A 20,972-nucleotide genomic window follows, 5' to 3' on the forward strand; every position below is an offset into this window, starting at 1 on the left:
AACTCCAAGGTATTTCACAGACGAGGTTTCTGGAAGTGGTACGCCAGCTATACAATATGGATGCATCAGAACAGTTTTCTTTTTACAAATTCTAAGTACGGAACATTTATTAACGTTAAGAAACATACCCCATTGGTTACACCAGTTTGAGATCTTCTGCAGGTTACTGTTAAGCTTAATTTGGTCTGGTGTGGAGTTAACTGAGGAATATAAAACGCAGTCATCTGCAAATAGTTTAACTCTAACTTCGGAATCAACCACATTAATTATGTCATTTACGTAAACTAAAAATAAGATAGGCCCCAGAACTGATCCTTGCGGAACACCAGCTGAAACAGGAAGTTCATCAGAGTACTCATCGTTAACACGGACATATTGAAATCTGTCTTCTAAGTAGGCTCTAATAAGGTCAATAATATTAGGATTGATTCCGGCAGTGTAAAGCTTTTGTATGAGTTTAGTGTGCGGAACCTTATCAAAGGCTTTGGCGAAGTCAAGAAAAACAGCGTCCATTTGTTGTTTGTTATTAACTGCAATAAAAAAATCATGGCAAGTGGTTATCAGTTGTGAGACCGTAGACAAACCACGCCTAAATCCGTGCTGCTCATCACATAAAAATGGGTCGATTCCAAAAATTCTGCCCAGTTGTTAAACCAGTTGTTAAGTTTTACCGGAGTTCCTTCATTGTGAACGAAACTAACGAACGCGTACGTAGAGCACGTACTCCCTCCACGTACAAAACAAACAGTGTGTTCCTCGTATGTCTTTTTTGTATTTTTTGGTTTTGTTGCTATGTACAATTCCTGTTATTCGCTGATCATGTTTATCGTTCACATTGTGCCTTTAACTTTAACACACACACACAAAACCTCAACTATGTGCAGTAAGAGTTAAATGTCTGTAAATGTACTCGGACAACTGTTATTACCGACACCTCGCTGTGTTGCCATGTGATGGGGCCCGAGCGCCGTCAAGTGAATTAACGTTCACTTTTTGTCTCGGGTCAATCATTTCTTACTGAAATGGAAATAAACTTCAAACTTCCTTCCTTCGTGAGAGTTCAGCTTGATTGAAGTGGATTACAAGCAACATCTTACCGCTTGCACTTTGTTGGGTGGTACTATCTTTGCAATATCAAGGATCTCTGCATGGCACATCTTCATCAGCCGCCCAAAGGCATCTTTTATCGTGAAAAGACGTGGTCCAATTTCTGAAAAGAAAATAATAATCACTGGTACAAATCTCATTCGTGCGGCAAGGGGGAAGCGCTAACTGATTTTCGTTTCCACGCGTGTAGCGGACACGTGCACCAAACCCTCTGGCGAAGAAGTTTCCTCTGGCGACGAGGGACCTTAAGCTTTGGTATCATGCACCGGCGGTCGTCTGCCTTTCCGGGTCTACCAGATTGATCTCTTTATCCAGATCCGTGAGCGGACGCCATCTACGTGAAACCGAGGCCGGTTGGTTCTAAAAGCTGCGTTGCAAAGCATGTTTTATCTAATCTCCTCTGTTCTGTGCTTCTGGTGAGGATGACGAACAGTCGCGCTCTCAGGTTTACCTAAGGTTTGTCGTGTTATTCGAAGAGACACCTTCTTGAAAGACAAAATTTTCAGACTCCTACCATCCAGCAATGGGCAGTTTCAATGCGACATCATGTAACAAACTGATGATGATACGATGATGATGATAACAAACTGATGAAGAAAATGCAGAATATTTTTTTTAAGAAAGCAAGCCACAGACAGCAAAGGAGAATCATTTTCTAATCTTTAAGCAAGCCCCAGCTCCTCTACCAGTCGTGAGTTCAATTCACTGTTCACCACCATTAAAACGCAACAAAAAGCTGATTAAACAGACAAAGCCAATAGTAGGATGTTGACGAGGAAAAACAAAGAATACAGTAGCACCTTACGGAGGATTTTCCAGTAAATGGAGTTTTAAAGAAGGCGGAATCCTTTTGGCAGGCAATGTACTTACCGCGTTTGAGATGAAATGCAGGAATGTCAAGTATTTTAAAGCTGCACAGTAAAAGAAGTAAGAGAGATTTGCTATCGAGTGAAATATAAACCGCACGCAGTTATAAATGGAAATATTTCACTCGAAGGCAAATCACATGTACTGAGATGTGCGAAACGATGGATTCCTACGCTCCCGAGCGTGCTCTCGAAGAGTAAAATCCGCCTAGCTCTCCAGCATTCATTCCAATGGTGCTGTGTGTTTAAGTAAAACGTGAGATAAACCTCGGCACGGGCTAACAGCTGATACTCGTGGCCGTAAGTTGAGAACGTGACTGAATAGAAAAATAGACGACTGAATTTCCACCGACAGCACGCGATCAGGCCGTTTCCACCGACTACACTCACACTTCTGGTTTTCTTTTATAAGTCGCTTGCGTTCAGCCTTGATTTGAATTTAAGAGATTTTCAATACAAACGGTTCGTTTTTTCTACATCAGGCAAAAAGCGCTACGCACCGTCACCACCGATACGACGCCTAAGCGAAATGGTCTTAATGAGAAAATTAGTGAAGACAAACGTAGGCAATTCATCTCGACGCATTTTGGTAATTCCCTTTCACCGCAGCGAGAATGCACTACAGGATGCCCCAAAGATGAATCCAATACCTGCCTTGGAAACAGTGGGCGCCGACAAAAGGGACGCTTGAAGTGTATGCCACACTTTCCGCTGTGGATGCTTCGAAGTGAATGGACAACGGCAAAAAAACTGCTCTGGGTTGGAGGGCCAAATTGCAGAAGGTATTCCACATAATTTGATGGAATAACTTAGGGACAGATATCTACTAGGTGATGGCGGCGAACCATCGGGCTGACATCCGAAATTTCAGCGAGTGGTAAGAAGCTGTGTAAACTGGTCCCATTCCTTCTAGTGTCTCACTCTTTTAAGGCGAAAGCCTTTAATGCCTCATCGTTGCCGACAGATGGTTGTCAGCAGAAGGTTGTCAGCAGAGGTGTCCCGCTTTTGTAGTCAGACCAGAAAAAAGATCTTTGTGCACGATGGGATTCGAACCACCATCCTTCCGTTCGGCAGCCGAGCGTGCTAAAGGCTACGCTACTTCCTGGCAATGCATATGTAGTTCTCCTTGTCCAGGACTTCTTGAAGGCATTGTTGAGCGCTATCAAAATACGGAAAAGGGGCGAACACACAGGATGAAGCGCTTTCTAACAAACGTTTAATCTTTGAAGAAATATGAGTATACATGTATACACGTATCGACGCCATATCATACACAGAAGAGGGAGGAGCGCACGGCGCTGACAAGAATGAAGGAAAAGAAAAAAAAGGAAAAGAAAAAAGAAAGAAAAAACAAGAAAACGATCAACACGTGTGCTTACCTATCAAAACTTATACCTATTTGTAGCGCAACCAGGACAGAAACACAAAGGAAGAAAGACAAACGCGAATGCTCGTGTTTGTCGTGTCAGAAATACAACTAGCCCAACATCTAACTCTTTTAAAGTATACAATAGCCGAAGATTACTATTCTTGAAGTAGGTTAATTCAGTTCCCCCTAACATCAACGAAGGCGAGCTGACGCATTGCTTATCTGGAGCAACGTGCATTGCGAAAGCTTCGATAATTTCTCGTTCCCGCCCGACCTATTACCTTGGTGTTTTTTAGCAGGGGTGTGGATCTACAGCGTGCGCAACGAGGTGCCAAAATCCCGGATTTTGCAAGTTGTTCAGGTGATCTTTCATGTTCTCTAAGCCTCTTGTTAAGGCACCTGCGCGTTAAGTTCGTTGACAGCTGAGCGGAATGGTGTAAAATACGTTTCCGTCGCACTTTACATAGGTGGTTTTGTGTTTGATGTTGCACCCAGGTTTCCTTTTTTTTGTGGTCTTCATTCTTGTTGATCTTTTTCCACATTCTAGTGAGCTTATTGGGAGCTGAAAAAACCACCTGGACTCCGTACTTGTTAGCTGTCCTTATTCTGGGGCAGATATTATGAATATACGGCATTACAACAGGGCGTCCCTCGTAGCTCATTTTCTTAAACATTTCACCAGCGCTTCGACTAGGAACAAGAACAGAGAAGGAAGACAAGGACAAGCGCTCTGTTCTTGTTCCTAGTCGCAGCGCTGGTGAAATTTTGAAGATGTACCAACTAGCTCAAACAACCATTTTGCTCCAGCTCATTTTCTTAGTTTCGTGGGACCCAGTAACTTCTGTTACTAAGTTTTCAGCAAGGCCGGAAAGTAACTGCTCCGGATAACCGCTCGCCCTCAATTGGGGGACCTGTTGGTCTAAGCTGTGAAGTATCGAGTTGGGAAGATTTTTTTATAGCTAGTTTCAGGCAAGACGTTGCTACAACTCGCCTTACAATTCTAGAATGACCGGAGTGAAACCGCAACCGCGGTTTTTCCGCCCTGCGCTTGTAAGCCCAGAAAGTGCGATTGTCGCTGCAACTCACGAGCAGGTCTAGCAATCTAATCTGACAGTCCTTTGGGGTTTCAGAAGTGAACTGAAGGCCAGGAAAAGCTATCTCCCATTCATTAAGAATACCTTCCACGTTTATGAAATCATTTGAGCTTGGGAAGGCAAAGCATGTAATCATCAACGTGCCTCAAGACATCAATGCAAGTTAAGATATTATGCGTATTTAGAGTGCTCGATATCCTGCGATTACCCTGTGCCAAAAAAATGTCGGACAACACAGGCGCCAAACACGATCCATTACTTATGCCCCCTTTTTGCAAAAAGAAATCACCTTCAAATTCTACGTGTAAAAAGCATAGGCAGCATTCAATTAATTCGAGAAAGCAGTTAACATTCATTCCACAATGGTTTTGAAACCTGACACTTCCGAAGTGTTCAATACTTTCTTGCACAGCTTTCAAGGCGGCGCTCCATGGAATGCTATAGTACATGTACACCACATCAACTGAAAGGCACACCACCGGGGTGCTTGATTTCAAAAAATCTATAATTTCTTCAGATCCTTTAACCATAAATTGGTCCCTAATCGTGAGGATCGAAAGATGGGCTCTTAGGAATTGAGACAAGCAGCGTTGCCAGGTTCCTCGGTCTTCAACTTTGACCCTGAATGGCATGCCTTCTTTGTGCATCTTAATTGTGAAGAAATGATTTAGTCATGTCGCCTTGCATTCTACAATCTGTTTGTTCAGCTTTTCATTGCCATTGGAGCCACATTTAAAAGCCACACTGTTGCGAAGTTTGGCAAAATTCATTTTGCTGATTTTGGCGGGATCAAAGTTCTTTGGTAGTCCTTCCAACGCCTTACACTAATACAGGCCTTTGTCAATGACCACGAACCGGCCTGTCTTGTCGGAGGTCATCAGGCAGAGGCTGTTGTTTCTCAGAAAGGTGATGGTATCCTTTGTGGCATTGTCCGTGACTTTAGTTGGTTAACTTGTCTGATGGCTCGCACTGCCTCAAAAATGCGGCTCTTTCTCCGATTAGAGAGCGCAAGGTGACCTGTCTAAAGCATTTCTTCACAGTCAAGACGCACAAAGAAAGCATGCCTTTCAGAATCAACGTTCAAGACCGAGGAAGCTGGCAACACTGCTTCTATGAATTCCTAAGAGCTCATCTTTCAATCCTACCGATTTGGGACCCATTTATCGTTAAATGATATAAAGATATCATAGATTTTTTGAAATCAAGCCCCCTGGTGGTGTGCCTTTCAATTGATATGGTGGACGTGCACTATAGCATTCCACGGAGCACCGCCTTCAAAGTTGTGGAAGAAAGTACTGAACACTTCTGAACTCTCAGGTTTCACAACCATTGTGGAATGAATGCCAACTGGTTCCTCGAATTGATTGAATGCTACCTATGCTCTTTGTACATAGAGTTTGAAGGTGAATTGTTTTTGCAGAGAAAATTCAGCGAAAGGGCAGGCCACTGCTGCAGTTAACCGCAGTTCATTCAGCTGGTAAGTCGTGGGAAGGCTTCATGCGAACAATGAGCACGACTTCAGCATGATGAGACCGTTGCAAGGAGCAAGCCTTGGGGGCGGGAGCAACTGCATACGTCACATCACTGAGGCGGCGCCCTACTTCGTAAGGGCTGAAGTATCTGCACAGCAATTTCTCAGAAAGTCTGCGGCGACAAACAATGTCCAAACCCACATCAAGTCGGCGGGCGCTTAACCGAAAAAGCGGCGTCCGAGGTTATATTGCGGCGTCAGTCTCCTGTTGACGGTTAATTCACAGGCTGCACAGTTGCCCCGTTTCATCAGCAGGCTGAACAAAGGTGTCTACGTCGAGGTCAGAGTCGCAGTAGAGGTCAAAGGGTAACACAGCCTCCAACGGAGAGGTCACCTGCCTACCGAAGACGAGCTGAAAGAGGGTCAGTCGGGTTGTCTCCTGCAGGGCGGTGTTGTATGCAGACGTTACGTACCGCAGAATGGTGTCCCAAGTTCGACGCTCTACGTCAACATACATAGAAAGCATGCCGGCTAGTGCGCGGTTCAGTCGCTTTACTAACCCGGTCGCCTGCGGGTGATGCGCCGAAGCACCTCGATTGATGGTGTGTGTCAGAGTCATCACCGACTGGGTTAAGCGGGCTGTGAAAGCAGTCGCCCGGCTAGTAACAACAACAGCGGGGGCTTCATGACGCAAGCCAATGTTGTGAACGAAGAAATGCGCTAGTTCAACACCAGTGCCATTGCCAAGGCCCCGTGGGCTGAGCGTACCGCGTCATGTAGTCGGCCGCAAAGACCGTCACACGTTCTCCAGACGAGGACTTCGGAAAAGTAGTAAATTCGCAAGTAAATTTACAGACGCACTAATCGAACATTACAGCAAAGGAAAAAACAACCTCATGCTTCGAGTTTTACCATTTATTTTTCTTGTTACTATTCCCTCCTTTAGCCTATCCGCCACCATGTATTGATTAGAACTGCATCTTAATATTTTACAGTGTATTCCAGTTCTTTTTGTTTTTTTGTTTTTCTTTTTTTCTTGCATTGCATTGTGCTGTATTTTACTGTATTAACATTGTTATTCTCTTTACTTTGTATTTCAACTGTTCCCGCCTTTATGTAATGCCCGAAAAGGGCCTTTAAGGGTACAATAAATGAATGAAGGAATGAATAAATGATAAGGACCAAGGAGGCCCATGCTCACTTGGTGGAAAGGTGTCTTCTGTGGATAGACGGGGTGAAGAAATCCGCCTGCTTTCAATGGAGGAGTCTTCCGACGCTGGGAGTGTCACGGCATGTTTTTACATAGGCCCGCACCGATAGGATTAACCTTGGCAAGTAGCACTTTTTGTTGCGAAAGCAATACTGCTCGAGGTTTCCGCTCTTGGCCGTCGTCCTGGAGAATCCACCATTGACCTTTATCGTGACCTATGTGTGACGTCATACCAGCTGTGGGAAAGCGGGGCCCCAACTCGGCTCGTCGCGATCGTCCCAGGGAATCCGCCATGCCGTAGCTGCGCAGCGCTGCCGCGAGGGGCGCTCGCTGTACGTGATGCCATGCCAGCTGTGGGAAAGCGGCCCCCCCAAATCGGCTCGTCGCGATCGTCCCAGCAAAACCTTCACGCGCCGCTGCCGTGGGGGAGGCGCTCGCTCTACGTGACGTCATGCCAACTGTTCAAAAGCGGCCGCCCAACTCGGCTCGTCGCAGTCGTCCTAGCGAATCCTCCACGATATGTCGGATGATGTGTATAAGGTGAAGCTGCAACTATGTGCTGCAGCAAAGGAGCGTCGGCTTGAGCAAGAAACGGATGAGAAGCGGGAACAACGTTTAGATAAACGGCGTGCATATTATGCAGCCAGGCGAATGCGTTCAACATCTCTTGATCTGGGTGTATCTACAAGTTCAGCGTCAAGTGTCATGGATGCTCGCAATGCTGACGAGACTTTGGCGACGCCTGATCGTTCGACAGCAAGCCTTGTGGATGCTTTAAATGGGGACGAGACTGCATCCACACGTTCGATGAGCAGTATGGAACTCTACAACCTGAAGAAAAGACAACGACGGGCTGAAGAAACGCCTGAACAGAGAGAGCAACGCCTTGCCAGGAAAAGAGAACGAGATGCTGCTAGGAAAGCGAAGCATAACGAGTCAAGGAGAAAGCGCCAAGCGGAAGAATCACCCGAAGCGAAAGCTCAACGATTCAAGAAGCGACGAGAGAAATCTCTTCCCAAGGCTGGTGTGGTTCAACCGGCCTGGTGTGGTTCATTGCACTTCAACGACATGAAGAGCATGCGAGAAGAGTCAAGGAGTGTGAGCCTTCAACTCGTGAATTTCACAGACGCTTTACAAACAATCCCTTTGGCTGTGTGTGTTCTGTGTGTGAGCGGTTGTGGCATAAGGACAAACTTACACCGGTAAGGACGGCTTCAGTGGAACCAGGGCGCAGCCAGGCAGTCTAGCTTCCGCAATCCACTAGGCTTAACCAAGCTAAGCCTGTGCCAATTTTTTCTAATTTGTGCGAATGTGCCGCTGACTCCAAGATGGCGTGCAGATGGTGCATCATGACAGGCACCCAAGATCTCAGGCTGCAACTGTGATGGCCTGACAAGTAGAAAGGCTTCTTTGCTGTTGGAAAAGTTGCACTTGTACAGAACAACAGACCGTAAAGTGAAGGTGCGGAGCCCACGAAGAAAAATGCGGAACGCGAGCGTCGATATAATCGAGCAATCGATGAGCGGCTCTAACTCCGAGTCCGCTCTCTGAATCTGCGCCATTGGAGCGGCACGAAGAGCGCCCAGGAAGCGAACAGCGCCCAGGCACACGCGACGAACAGTCGGCATCCTGATGCTTACGGTTCGATTTGCAGGCGGCTGTGAATTCGTACTCATGCAAGCGTAACAGTAAGCCCCCGAAACTTTCTGAGCGCTGCATCCCCCACCGTCCTCCTTATGACCTTTTTTGGCCCATGCTATTTACACATCGCTTCAATATATAAAACTTAAAAACGAAAATAAGAAGCGTGTTGGTTTATTCTCGAAACTATTCAAGTACGCTGTCGCGGCTCTCTAATATGAAGCGGAAGTTATTGCAGAAAAGAGTCACTCTTCTCCGCCGTCACAGACGTGTGACACTTCTTTCAACTGTAGGCACGGTCCACGCAGGTAAATATACGTTTTCATGACAGCCTACTTTTTCATCTTTGCATCATCCTCAAATGATCATAATTTATTGCAAAAGTGAAAAGTTTTTTTCACCGCCTCTGCGGTCGGGCACACATTGAAATGAATGGGGTAGAAGTTTTGACAAAGGCCATTCGTCCGCAGTTGCTGACTATATTGTAGAGTAGAAGCTTGTGTTTTTTTTATATTATGTGAAAATATTCTAAATGGCCGCGATTTTTCGTACGGGTGTTTTTTGTGAGAAAAAATAAATGCCGACGATTACGTTACTCCCTAATGCGAAATCTGAACGCAGCTCATCAGCTGTTTCAGCTTTTCGATAGATTGAGGCAAAGAATTCGACCAAGGCATGCATGTACAATTACAGACAACTTGTTATTTTTCACACATTTACCTTCTGCAAGAAACACTGCACTAACATTTCTTGATTTTCATAAAAGAATCTTGTTGGTCGGTGAAATAGATAGATATACCCTTAGCAAATACTAATACGTTTAGAATATACGGTGGGCTATTTAAATTGTATTTTAAACATATTTTTTATTACTGAATGCATTAAATTAAAATTATTACGAAGTACGTTTCTGAAGTTTCATGCTTGGTATTCGAAATATATTCTTAAAATCTGCCAAAATTACCTCACTTAAAGCATACTTCGAGCACGTTTCCAATACGTGGAAAAATATGTATGCAGTTTTAGCACCTTGTCAATGTATTAAAAGTGTACTTTCGTAAATATGAAATAAGTCATCCTAAGCATACTTCAATTCTAACAAACGGGCACTTCTTTTAAACATAGATGTATCCAGTTTCAGCATCTTGGTTGGTTTATGGGATTTAACGTACCAAAGCGACTAAGGCTATGAGAGACGCCGTAGTGAAGGGCTCCGAAAATTTCGACCACCTGGGGTTCTTTAACGTGCACTGACATCGCACAGTACACGGGCCTCTAGAATTTTGCCACCACCGAAATTCGACCGCAGCAGCCGGGATCGAACACGCGTCTTTCGGGTCAGCAGCCGAACAGCATAACCACTAAGCCACCGCGGCGGCAGTTTTAGCATCTTGTCAATGTATTAAAAGTGTACTTTCGTAAATATGACATTAATACATCCGAAGTATACTTCAATTCTAACAAACGGGCAGTCCTTTTAAACTATTTGCAGCATAAAAGGGTCAGGGTTCGGGCTAGTGAGTAGTCAACATGAGGATCCATAGCGCACAAAATTGATATGGATCCTCATATTTGCAGCACACTTCTAGCTCTCCTTGAACAGACGATGTGCTCGAAATCGCGTTTCGGGAAATGGCATTTGCGTGTTGTGAATGTATTTGAAGTGTACTTCCGTAAATACGCGATTAATTCGTCCAAAGAATACTTACATTTTAGGAAATTGGCAGTCCACGCCTCAGCATATTTGCAGCACACTTCAAGCTGCCGTTGAACAATCTAATGCTCAAAATCGAGTTTCGGGAAATCGCATTTTGGTGATGGCAATATACTTAAAGTGTACTTTCGTAAATACGCAATTAATCCCTCCAAGTATGCTCAAATTCTAACCAATGGGCACTCCGCGTAGACCTATTTGCATTACACTTCAAGCTACTGTGGAACAACCTAGGGCTCGATCGAAATGGCGTTTCAGGAAGCAGTTAGAACTCCCTTTCCTGTAACTTCTTTTATGGTAACTCCTCCCGTTATGGTAACTTCTAGAAGGAAAGTAATCCCCACTTATTTACACTACGTGCGCAGAACGTGGCAGCATTATTCCGGCAAAGGCGCCTTGGGTACTTCCGGGCCCGAATATGCCACTGAAAAGGACCACGATCGGCAAGGCCGACCGGCTCCCTGAGAAGCCCGTGTATCTGTTGGTTGACAGTTCGATTCCTGACCTATTTCTGACGCAAGTTTCGACTAGCAGTTCAGTTTTAGATCGCCCCCATATTCGAACGCTACAATTAGGGCACTTCTCAGATAGTTTGGGTGCCCACAGCCCTTGCGCAAAAAGCGCCTCACCGGGCAAGATAGTGCGTCGGTCGGTGGATATATAAGAGGCAAGCCAAATATGGCGCTTGTCGACCAGTCACAAGCCCGTGCCCTTTCCTCTTTCTTATTCTCTACAGTCTCTAACAAGAACAATATGGCGCTTGTCGAAGCATTCCTTGCTTGCTCCGGCACTTTCGTCATGATTTGCTGTGTAGGTATCTTTGTCGTTCCCATTCCGTCATGTGACCTTATAATGTCATGCACCTCTTGATTGATAACTATGCGTTTACAACTTGTTCTGCAGTTAAAGCATTAATCCGTCTCATTTTGTGAAGCCGACAAGTGGACGTTTTTTAAGCCGCAGTGAACACAACTTTTATTTTATTAAATGTATACTTTTTGTCTTTTTCGAATACTTTTAATGTGTATTTTTAGTATATTTTTATTGCATTATAAATATATGCTAAGCGGGCAAAAATGTACTTTTCACGTGTTTTAAAGAACGTTCAAATTATTATTCCTAGTGTTCTTAGAAAGCATTCGTATTGCAGTTTAAGCATAGAGACAAAAAAAAGCGAAATAAATATGAAATTAACACAATATGTTTGAAATGCATTTGAAGCACAACCTCTCTTTCGCTAAGGGAACCGCGAAATAAATACGAAATTAATACAATATGTTGGAAATGCATTTGAAGCACATCCTCTTTTTCGCTAAGGGAACTGATCCAGTTTATTGTAGCATCGTATCTCCTACGGTGTCCTTTTTTCCAGCATCCAAAGAAAGCCCGCGAAATGTGAAAAAATACCACGTGACTACGCTCGTGCGCTACCAAACTGCAGCGCTCTGATCGACGTTTCGAGCAAACGGGAGCGTGCCATCTGCCGTGGCGATCAGAGCGCTGCAGTTTGGTAGCGCACGAGCGTAATCACGTGGTATTTTTTCTCATTTCGCGGGCTTTCTTTAGATGCCCTAAAAAAAGGACACCGTAGGAGATACGATGCTACAACAAACTGGATCGGTTGTTTATAAACCTGCTCTACAACCTAAAGTAACATTCTTGGCACTAAAATGAATGTTTGAAAATTTGCATAATTCATCTCAGTGAAGTAACTATTTAAGTGCGAACACTGTGTCGTCGGTTTCAGCGGGCTGCGGTTTACCGCTTTTTTTAAATCCTTGGTTCAAGTTACGTGAAACGCCCGGTAGATGCCAACACCTATTTTCAAAATTTGGAACTGATAGTCGGAGCTGATCGGTTCCAGTTTTGCATGCAATAGAACATGTGCAAATAAATGCAGCACACTAAAACAGTAAAACACTTATGGAGAAGGAAAATGGTTCTTGCGGATATCTTTATATCTCTACCCGATGTTTATGACAAAGATGTATGCAGCATAGAAAGCATTCTTGTTTTGCAACTATGTACAATATAAAGGATTTGTTCTAAAAATTTTCCTGTTTGTAAAAAGAAGGCGGACATGTAAAACTTCAAAAAGGAGATGTCTTACTTGGAATTTGGGTATTGCAAGCAAAACTGCTGCCCAAGATGAGTGTTGTGTAAAACAGAAAAAACCATGTTTGTAGAAGCGAACAACGTTTGTCCCGGGGACGTCTTCTCATTATATGCTTGTTGACTGGTTTGAATTCCATCTACCCTGCGGCAAAAAGAAGTGAAAAATTTGTCATCAACGCTGAAGAAAGAGGGGGGCGGGGGGAGAATTCCGAATAGGTCGCGCCACCAAAACTGTTTTTTAGGAAAGCTGTTTGGAGCTGCGTTTTTGCAGAAAAGGGTTGCGTTCTTTGCAAAGAGAAGTATCAACCGTCATAATAAAGAAGAAGGTAAAGTAGCAGTTGTCAATGAAAGATATTATTCTATCATTTATGCCAACAAAAGGGTACCAGTAAAAGTTGTTTTGCGCTTTTAAAAACAAAACATATGTTTCAGCATAGCCTTCTCCCGGAAATCATCATCATCACCCGCTTGACTACGCCCACTCGAGGGCAAAGGCTTCTCCCATTTCTCTCCAATTAACCCTGTCAATTGCCAGTTGCGGCCACCGTATCCCCGCAAACTTCTTGATCTCATCCGCCCAGCTCACTTTCTGCCTACCCTGCTACTCTTGCCTTCTCTTGGAATTCACTCCGCTACCCCTAAGTACCAACGGTTATCTTGCCTTCGCATTACATGCCCTGGCCAAGCCCATTTCTTCCTCTTGATAAGACCATTGAAAGGGACTCTCTCTTCTTTTATACACTTCTGAGAACAAAGCAATTTGAAAACAAATACAACTCTCAGCACTCAGGAAGTTCTCGTTTTAAAATGGGGCCTCAGTAAACCTGTGCAATTGCTTCGATATTAAACAACGCTGCTTTCGGAATATCCTCAAGCAAGAATATTTTAAATACTTTTTAGAAGCATAGTTGTTTGAAGTCAGAATTGAATTCTGAGCATTTTCGCGCTTTTCCCTCTCTTCTCATCACTTTTTCCACACCGGAAGGTACCCTCAGCACAGTCGGCCCCAGCCACTCCGCCCTACCACCGGCTGGATGCAATTCCCTAGGGGGCGGAGCATCGTGATCTCTCCGAGTGGCCTAGTTGACTGACCGCGGCCGTGCTACTGTTTGACGTCTGAAATAATCTAACACCGATCTCTCATCCGGCATGCGTCGTACTGTAGTACGAACGAGGGCGCGAGTATGAAAAAGTAGCCGGAAATGCTAACTAAATTTTGAGCAGGATTGTGGGTTCTCTGCAGCATGTCAGTAGTCGGTACCGCTTGAACGCATTGCAGAGACGCAAAAGATTCTTAAATAAGTGAAACTCTATTACGTTAGCGCAACTGTACCAAAGCAATTAACAAATATCTGCACAAAAATATTGTACAACCATTGAATGAAATCAATATTTAGGAATATTGAACTTTTTAGTACGCATTTCTCAGGTATGCACAGCAAAAAACATAGTCGCGGTTTTTAAAGCGATAACATTAGCGACAATACACATTTCAAATCCAACTTTTAACAAACAGAAAATTCAGGCTTAGTAAATTATAAACATAATTCGCCGTCTCCGATCCTGCTTTTCGTGCCCTTGCGGGAACACGAAATCCATTCTTGAATACCGAACTGTGGTCAAGAAAACCATTAAAAGGGTTACTCCGATCACTGATTTATAAAAATAAAAACTAAACTTCGCGATTATGCTTTACAGGTATTATGCCTTACTTTCTGCTTTCTTCCGTCCCAAATAATTCTGGTGCGCCTCAATATACCTCGCCTGTAAACAAATGGCAGGCTTTAAGCTGTTTCCCGGCAGCGACTGCACAGCGTGTCATCAGGCACAACGCTATCCATTTTACTGGCTTCATCAGAGACTCTAACCCGCCAGATGACTCTAGCCTACGGACCTCTAGGTCTTCAGTTTAAAATATAGAGGCCCGTGGGCTGTGCGATATCACTAGCACGTTGAAGCATCCCAGGTTGTCGAAATTTTCTGAGCCCTTCACTTGGGATATTAAACCCCCCTAAGCCTAAGCCACCACATTATATGATAAGTGCACTAAAAATATAGATTTAATGCAATAAAAATATTTTCATTTGGGCTTAATGAGGGTCTACAAGTCATTTTTGCCGGATGAGACTGATTAATGTTGTCAACAGCACAACTAATGACTGACCTGGCTATAAGCGATAAAGACAAGGAGCCCATGCGAAGTTATCAAGAGGTCTACGACACTGCAAGGTTACGTGACGGAACTTAAACAGGAAAGGTGTCGCTGCATAGGAAATGCTGACAGAAGGGACGTCAAAAAGCAGGAAGTGCTCCAACACGCGCGATACTTGGCTTACATACCCCCCGAGAGACGACACTTTATCTTACCTGGTTAGGCGTTTTTTTGCGTCATGACTATGGGACCCAAATGGCCACCTTCGAATCTGCGGCCTACGTAGAACCGAATCGCTAGCCGTCGCTAGTAGTCGTGATGTCCATCGAGCATTGTTCAGGAGTCTAACTGTCAACCAACAAATAAATGGGCATCAATGGGAGCCAATCGGCCTCGGCAGTCGGCGCCCTTTTCGCTCGGGATGTTCGGGCCTAAATGGGCCCAAGGCACGCTTGCCGGTATAGTGCTATCACGTTCTCCAGACATACTGTAAATAAGTGGTGATTATTTTCTTGTAAAAGTTACCATAAAAAAGGGACGATAGAAATGGGAGAGTTTTCACTGTTTCCAAAACGTGATTTCGAGCACTAGATTGTTCCCCGGCTGTTTGAAGTGTGCTGCAAATATGTTTACGAGGACTGCCCATTTGTTAGAATTGAAGAAAATGACGCGCAGCCGGGAGCGGACGTGTTTCCTATGCGATCCAACAGTTTTCACCATTTGGCCAGCGTTTTTCTGCAAAGCCATCGCTACAGCGTTGGTGCGTGCGGTAGTTAGCCGCCATCTGACCGCGGGCTCACTTTTCCCGCAGTCGGTGGCCTTAGCCGAGGTCTGGGGCGGCCCCGCCGCTTAGTAGCTGCAGCGAGCTAGGACTACATTTAACACTTTCGTCCTCCAGGCTCTACGTCTCCCAACAAACGTGCTGCCGAAATGACCTGCCGGTCTGAAACATCCTTCTGAGGAACCGCTCATAACAGAGGCCGCCTGCCTCTCAACCTGACGTATCACCGCTATACAAGGTGGCGGTTAAGCCGTGCGAATGCTTCGATGTGTCAACTTTGTCACACCGTCTCCTGCAACCGACGTTCGACAAGTGCCTTGGAGAACATAGATTTCAAGGCTTCGCATTTCGCCGCCCCACCATCTCCGTGACTGTTTTAGGTGCGCTCGTTATCCGACGTCCACCGCCTCCGCGAACTGAAGATTTGCCTGCCTCCGCATACGACCAACGTGACTTTTCAAGCTTATCTGGCATCTGATTCAGACCTTCGGCGCTATGTCGTGTCGGGTGTCTACGAAGGCGTCGCACCCAAGGAACTTGCTCTTTCTTTGGATTGTTCCACACACAAGGTGCTGGAAGTTCTCGACATGGGCACGGGACGTACGTGCCTTGTCACTGTGCAGGGACCTCTGTCTGCTCCGACTCGCATCTCATTTTATTGGAACACCTTGCAACTCCGCCTCTAAAAACCTGTAGTCGTTTAATGTTATCGTTGCTTTCTGCCAGGACATATGAGAGCTTCTTGCCCGTATCCTGCACACAGCTGTGAGGGCGCTTCTAATTCCGAGCAGCATCGCTGCAGTTTTTGTCGCAAGGATGATCATGGTACTACTTCGAAAAACTGCCCAGCGAAGCGCCGCGCCATAGAGAAACGGCGTAAACGTTCCAAGGATGCTCGCACGAAGGCAATGAAGGAGTCGTCACAGGGTGTCTTGCCTACATCAAACGCATTTGCACTACTGTCGCTTACCGAAGATGACACCACAGCACAACGTGATGCTGATGAAGGTCTTACCGCCCCACACTTACCGCCACACAAACGTAAGCTTTGAAGCGGGGCAAAGCACACTCTGCTTGACCACCTCAAAAATCGGCTCTTGAAGACCAACCTTCTCATGATATTGCAGAATTGGATAAACGGCTTGCAGATCAGCAGGGGCGGTGCAACGTCTCTCCCAAAAACGAGCTGTACTTGCCCAATCGTCCAGTCCCCATACTACTCGCCCATCTCCTATGACGGAGCCAAATGCGCACACATCGCTTGCCCTTGTGGAACACAAAGCCTGCTCAGTTAACTTATGTAGAGCTGCTCCACTTCGTGGCCCGACAGCTGCAATAACTGACAAAGGTGTTGATATCTAAGCTTCCTTTGGTTTCCTAAATAAGGATTCAACATTGAACACCCACCTATAATCGTTTCAATGGAACTGCCGGAGTTTCCTGAACAAGGCAGGTAAGATCTGTGAACAACTGCGCTTAGGTAAACTTTGTGCTTGAGCATTGCTTTTACAAGAGACTAATGCTCTGCCTCTGCTTTCTGGCTTTATTGCCTAATCCTGCTCAACTATCAAAGACAGCTTTTGTAGTACTTCCTCCCGAACACCTGGAAAGGCTGCAGTGTACGTAGCCACTTGTTACCCTCACAATGAAATTCCACCGGCGGCATGGGGCAACAATTGACAAGAAGTTTTTGCTGTGCTGGTTCGCCTTCCCCGCAGTGACGTGACTCTTGTCTCGTGCTATATATGTCCCTACTGTGGCAGAGCGCCTCGTCTACAGCAAGGGTGGATAGCTGACCTTCGCGGCGCATACCCGAGACGTCCTATCCTGGTTCGCGGTGATTTTAACGCCCCGCATCAGGCTTGGGGTTATCCCGGCTCTAGTGTGCGGAAACATTAGTGCTGGAGACTTTTAATCAAGCAGATATTGTGCTTCTGAATTCCCCAGGCACCGCAACCTGCAGGTGGGATCATCTCCAGTCTCCTCCTTCTTCTCCAGACCTAGCATGGTGGTGTGGTTCACGCCATGTATCCTGGGACCGAGAAATAGACTGTTGGGGCAGCGGTCAGCTTATCGGTTTGGATCCTGATTCACAGTGTCGCCGTAAGCGCTTCTGCCATGTCGCAGAGTGGGATTTGTTCAGGGCGGCCCTCAACCACTGCCCTCTATCAGCTACATCTGATCTGCAGAAAGCTTTGTGTGCAGCGATTAAAACTTCCTCTCATTCAAGCTGCATGGACGAAAGCCAACCGCCTCCGGATCTGCACCTTCTTTGACTCTGGTCAGCCCGTCGTCGGGCAGAACTGGCGGTCACTCGAGACTCATCTTCGTCGCAACCCCGAGACGCATTACACAGCTGCGGCACGGCGATATGAGAAGCGCCTTTCTCTAGATGATGTCAGAATTGGTACGCGTCTCTTGGGTCATCGTCGACGACTGCATCGATATGGCACACTTTTCGCCTCATAGAAATTGGCAAGCGTTCAAAAGACCCCACAAGTTCAGCATGCCTTGCTTCGTGACATACGCCAAGTCAGTTCGCTTAAGAGGTCGTCGGGACTTTATTTCCATCTCTAGACCAACCACCTCCGACGTTCATCTAGCCGAAGACACTTCCTTCAGAAGCGGACTCGCCTCCAAGAAAAGAGGACCTTGAAGGTATGCAGAAGCAGTTCACCAAGGCTGAGCTTCCTGCAGCCATAGATCAAAGGAAACTGCGGAAAGCTCCTGGGCCGGATGGGCTTACATATGAGGTTTTCAAAAATATCAAAGGCCCGGCGTTGGTATGTTTACTTGAAGCCCTGAACACAAATTGGACATCCGGAGACGACCCAATATCATGGAGGCATACTAAGGTGGTAAGCCCGCGAAGGATCCTAGAAGGTTAAGCAGCCTTCGCCCGAAAGCGCTTACGTCCACACTGTTTAAGCTACTAGAACGGATGATAGCTACGCGGCTCTTATGATTGCAGGAACGGTATCACTACCCAGCTGAGATTGGCTTTCGCCCACACTTGGACACTGAGGACGGATTGGCCCACTTTTCAAGCATGATGCTGCTCGAAGGCAGATCTCGCAAAATACGAATACTTCTAACCATGGACGTTCACAAGGCGTATGGAAACGTCTGCCACTCAGCGACCTTAGCCATTCAACGTTGGCTTCATCTCCCTACCCGAGTACGACACTTCGTGGTTTCGTTCTGGGAAGACCGTTCCATCGCCGTACGCATCGGAAAGGAACATGTTGGCCATTTCATCGTAAAAAGCGGTGTACCTCAAGGGTAAGTGTTGGCCCCAGTATTATTTAACATCGCTCTGCTTCCTATGGCATGGCACTGGCTACTATTCCGGATATTTTTATTTTATGCATGCGGACGATGTAAGTTTGGTGTGCACACAAGGACCTTACCCGCCAAGAAGTAGGCCTTCGTGATAGCAGAGCTGGTTGCCATTCGTGACGGCTTGTCCTCTTAAAAGGACATCCCCTCTACTCCACCGAACTGTCTTCTCCTGTGTACCAACCCACCAGAATGAATAGGGGCTCTACGGCGCGTAGTCTGTCCCCTGCTCATTGTTGTCGATCTGTGCGCTGTTGTGCAGTCGTATCCATGCCCTGTCCAAGTTGTAGGGGCTCGACGCAATACGCACCGTCTTAGAAAATCGGACAGTGCGTCCTATCCACTGCAAGTGCCTTATCCTCTTCCTCTACTCAAACTATCCGCAGGAGTCGCCGTCCTGCCTAACAAGGAATTTCTCCGCCGCTCCACGCGTGCTTTAATACTACCGCGTGGATCCAACCTTCCCGGCGATTTAAAGGGAGCCTGAAGCACTTTTTTTGAAAATCAGGCTGGCAGTGGTGTCCTATAGTTTTTCATGCTGTATACTGGAATATCGCATCCAAATAAGGCAAAAACAAGCGCGAATTGCCTTTTTTAGCCGAAATATGCGGCCTGTGCCGCGGGGCACGCCGCGCGGCGCGCCCCTGCCCGTGATTGGTCAAGAGAGGTCGTGACGTCACTTTGAGGACTGGAGAAGCTGCCGATGCGGATCCGGCGCTGCGTTGAGTGCAGATCGCAGCTTTCCGTGTCGTTGTAAAAGCGAATACGGCGACTATTTTTTTTTACTGACCTCCGAAGAAAAGGATACTACAGTTTGCTCATTCCACGTATCGCCTGAAACCAAAATAGACACAAGCAAAAAATTCTACGCCTAGCACAAGCATACGCCAGCGTCAAAGACGCGATGCAGACCATGCGTAAAAGGTGCCAGCACAACCTCGGCTCATGTTCTCGGAAAGGAAGGGGTGCGAACAATACTCAAGTCACTAGCCATGAGCATTAGTGTACTTGGGTGTAACACTGTTGGTTTTTGCCTGGTGCATTTTCTTCTTTAGAGATGCCTTGTGGGTGATACCACCCCCGGACGCCTCCTGGCTCGCCCGGAAGAGCGTCATCCTAAAGAAAAGGCCCAAAACACTGTGTACAAAAAAATCTTGTTCTCAGTACCCGGCGTTGCAGGTTGGGGCAAGAAAGTATTTCAAGGAAACGATGAAGGAGCACGAAGTTGATGTCAAAATTAGCGAAGCGCAGTGGCCAAGCACTGCGAGGCATGTGACCACAGGATAGTGACGCAAGCATTGTGCGCTTGAAACCAAGCCAAATACGCGCACAAGGCTGCTGCTTCACTCGTGGCGCGTTCAGCAGATCCCAGAAAATATTAATCGCTGCCTCGGAAACGTTCGCCTTTCCTAGATTTGCAGTTTAGGTTCAGTGAAGTAGTTGCCAACTATATGTGTGTTTAAAAGCCAAGCTAGCTGCAACTCGCCCGCTGACACAACTTGATGAAGAAACCGAGTAAGGTTGCGGTGTTTTTTTTTTGCAAAAACTCGGTTGGCATTCATTTCACTCATAAATTTGCATCCGAAATCAACGTTTAAAGCTTTCATTTTAATCGCTTAGCTACGATTAAACGATATGCCTCATGTGAAGAGCTTCGATGCTTGCTTGCTTTGCTTTATTGTGCTTTGCTCTGCATGCTTGCTTGCTTGCTTGGACACGTCGAACCGAGTATAAAATCACTAACCGAGCCTTGCTGAGCACGTCTCAGGTGGTCTGGCCGCACCTAAGCTGAGGAGAGCGACACATGCTTATGCCTCTATAAGGTTTCTTCAGGGGCTAAGTGAGCATATTTCTACTTTTAAAAGAGGCGCTTCTTCGGAATGGTGACAGGCCTCTCATGCGCGAGAAAATCGAAAGAACTGTGTCATGGTTCAGCCGCGCCTTTTCGACAGAAATCTCCAGAGGTCACATTAGGGACTTGCTCTGCATGTAGCCGCTCTTACGAAAGTGCTTCGAGCAGAGTAGGCTTGCTTTGGTCAGCTTGAATTCTTGGTCACAGCAGCGAGCGCTTGCGCTGCGAGCTTATGATCTTGCGAAAAACAGTGGAGGACGA

General features: G+C 46.1%; 1 pseudogene; it reads left to right on the forward strand.

Annotated features, from left to right (window-relative positions):
- The first annotated feature begins 7,636 nt into the window (after positions 1 to 7,636).
- Positions 7,637 to 8,364, forward strand: LOC149370147 (uncharacterized; annotated as a pseudogene).
- The last annotated feature ends 12,608 nt before the right edge of the window (positions 8,365 to 20,972 follow it).

This window comes from Amblyomma mixtum, chromosome 1, assembly GCF_055824585.1.
Source record: "Amblyomma mixtum isolate Tamu chromosome 1, ASM5582458v1, whole genome shotgun sequence".
NCBI classification, from domain to species: domain Eukaryota; kingdom Metazoa; phylum Arthropoda; class Arachnida; order Ixodida; family Ixodidae; genus Amblyomma; species Amblyomma mixtum.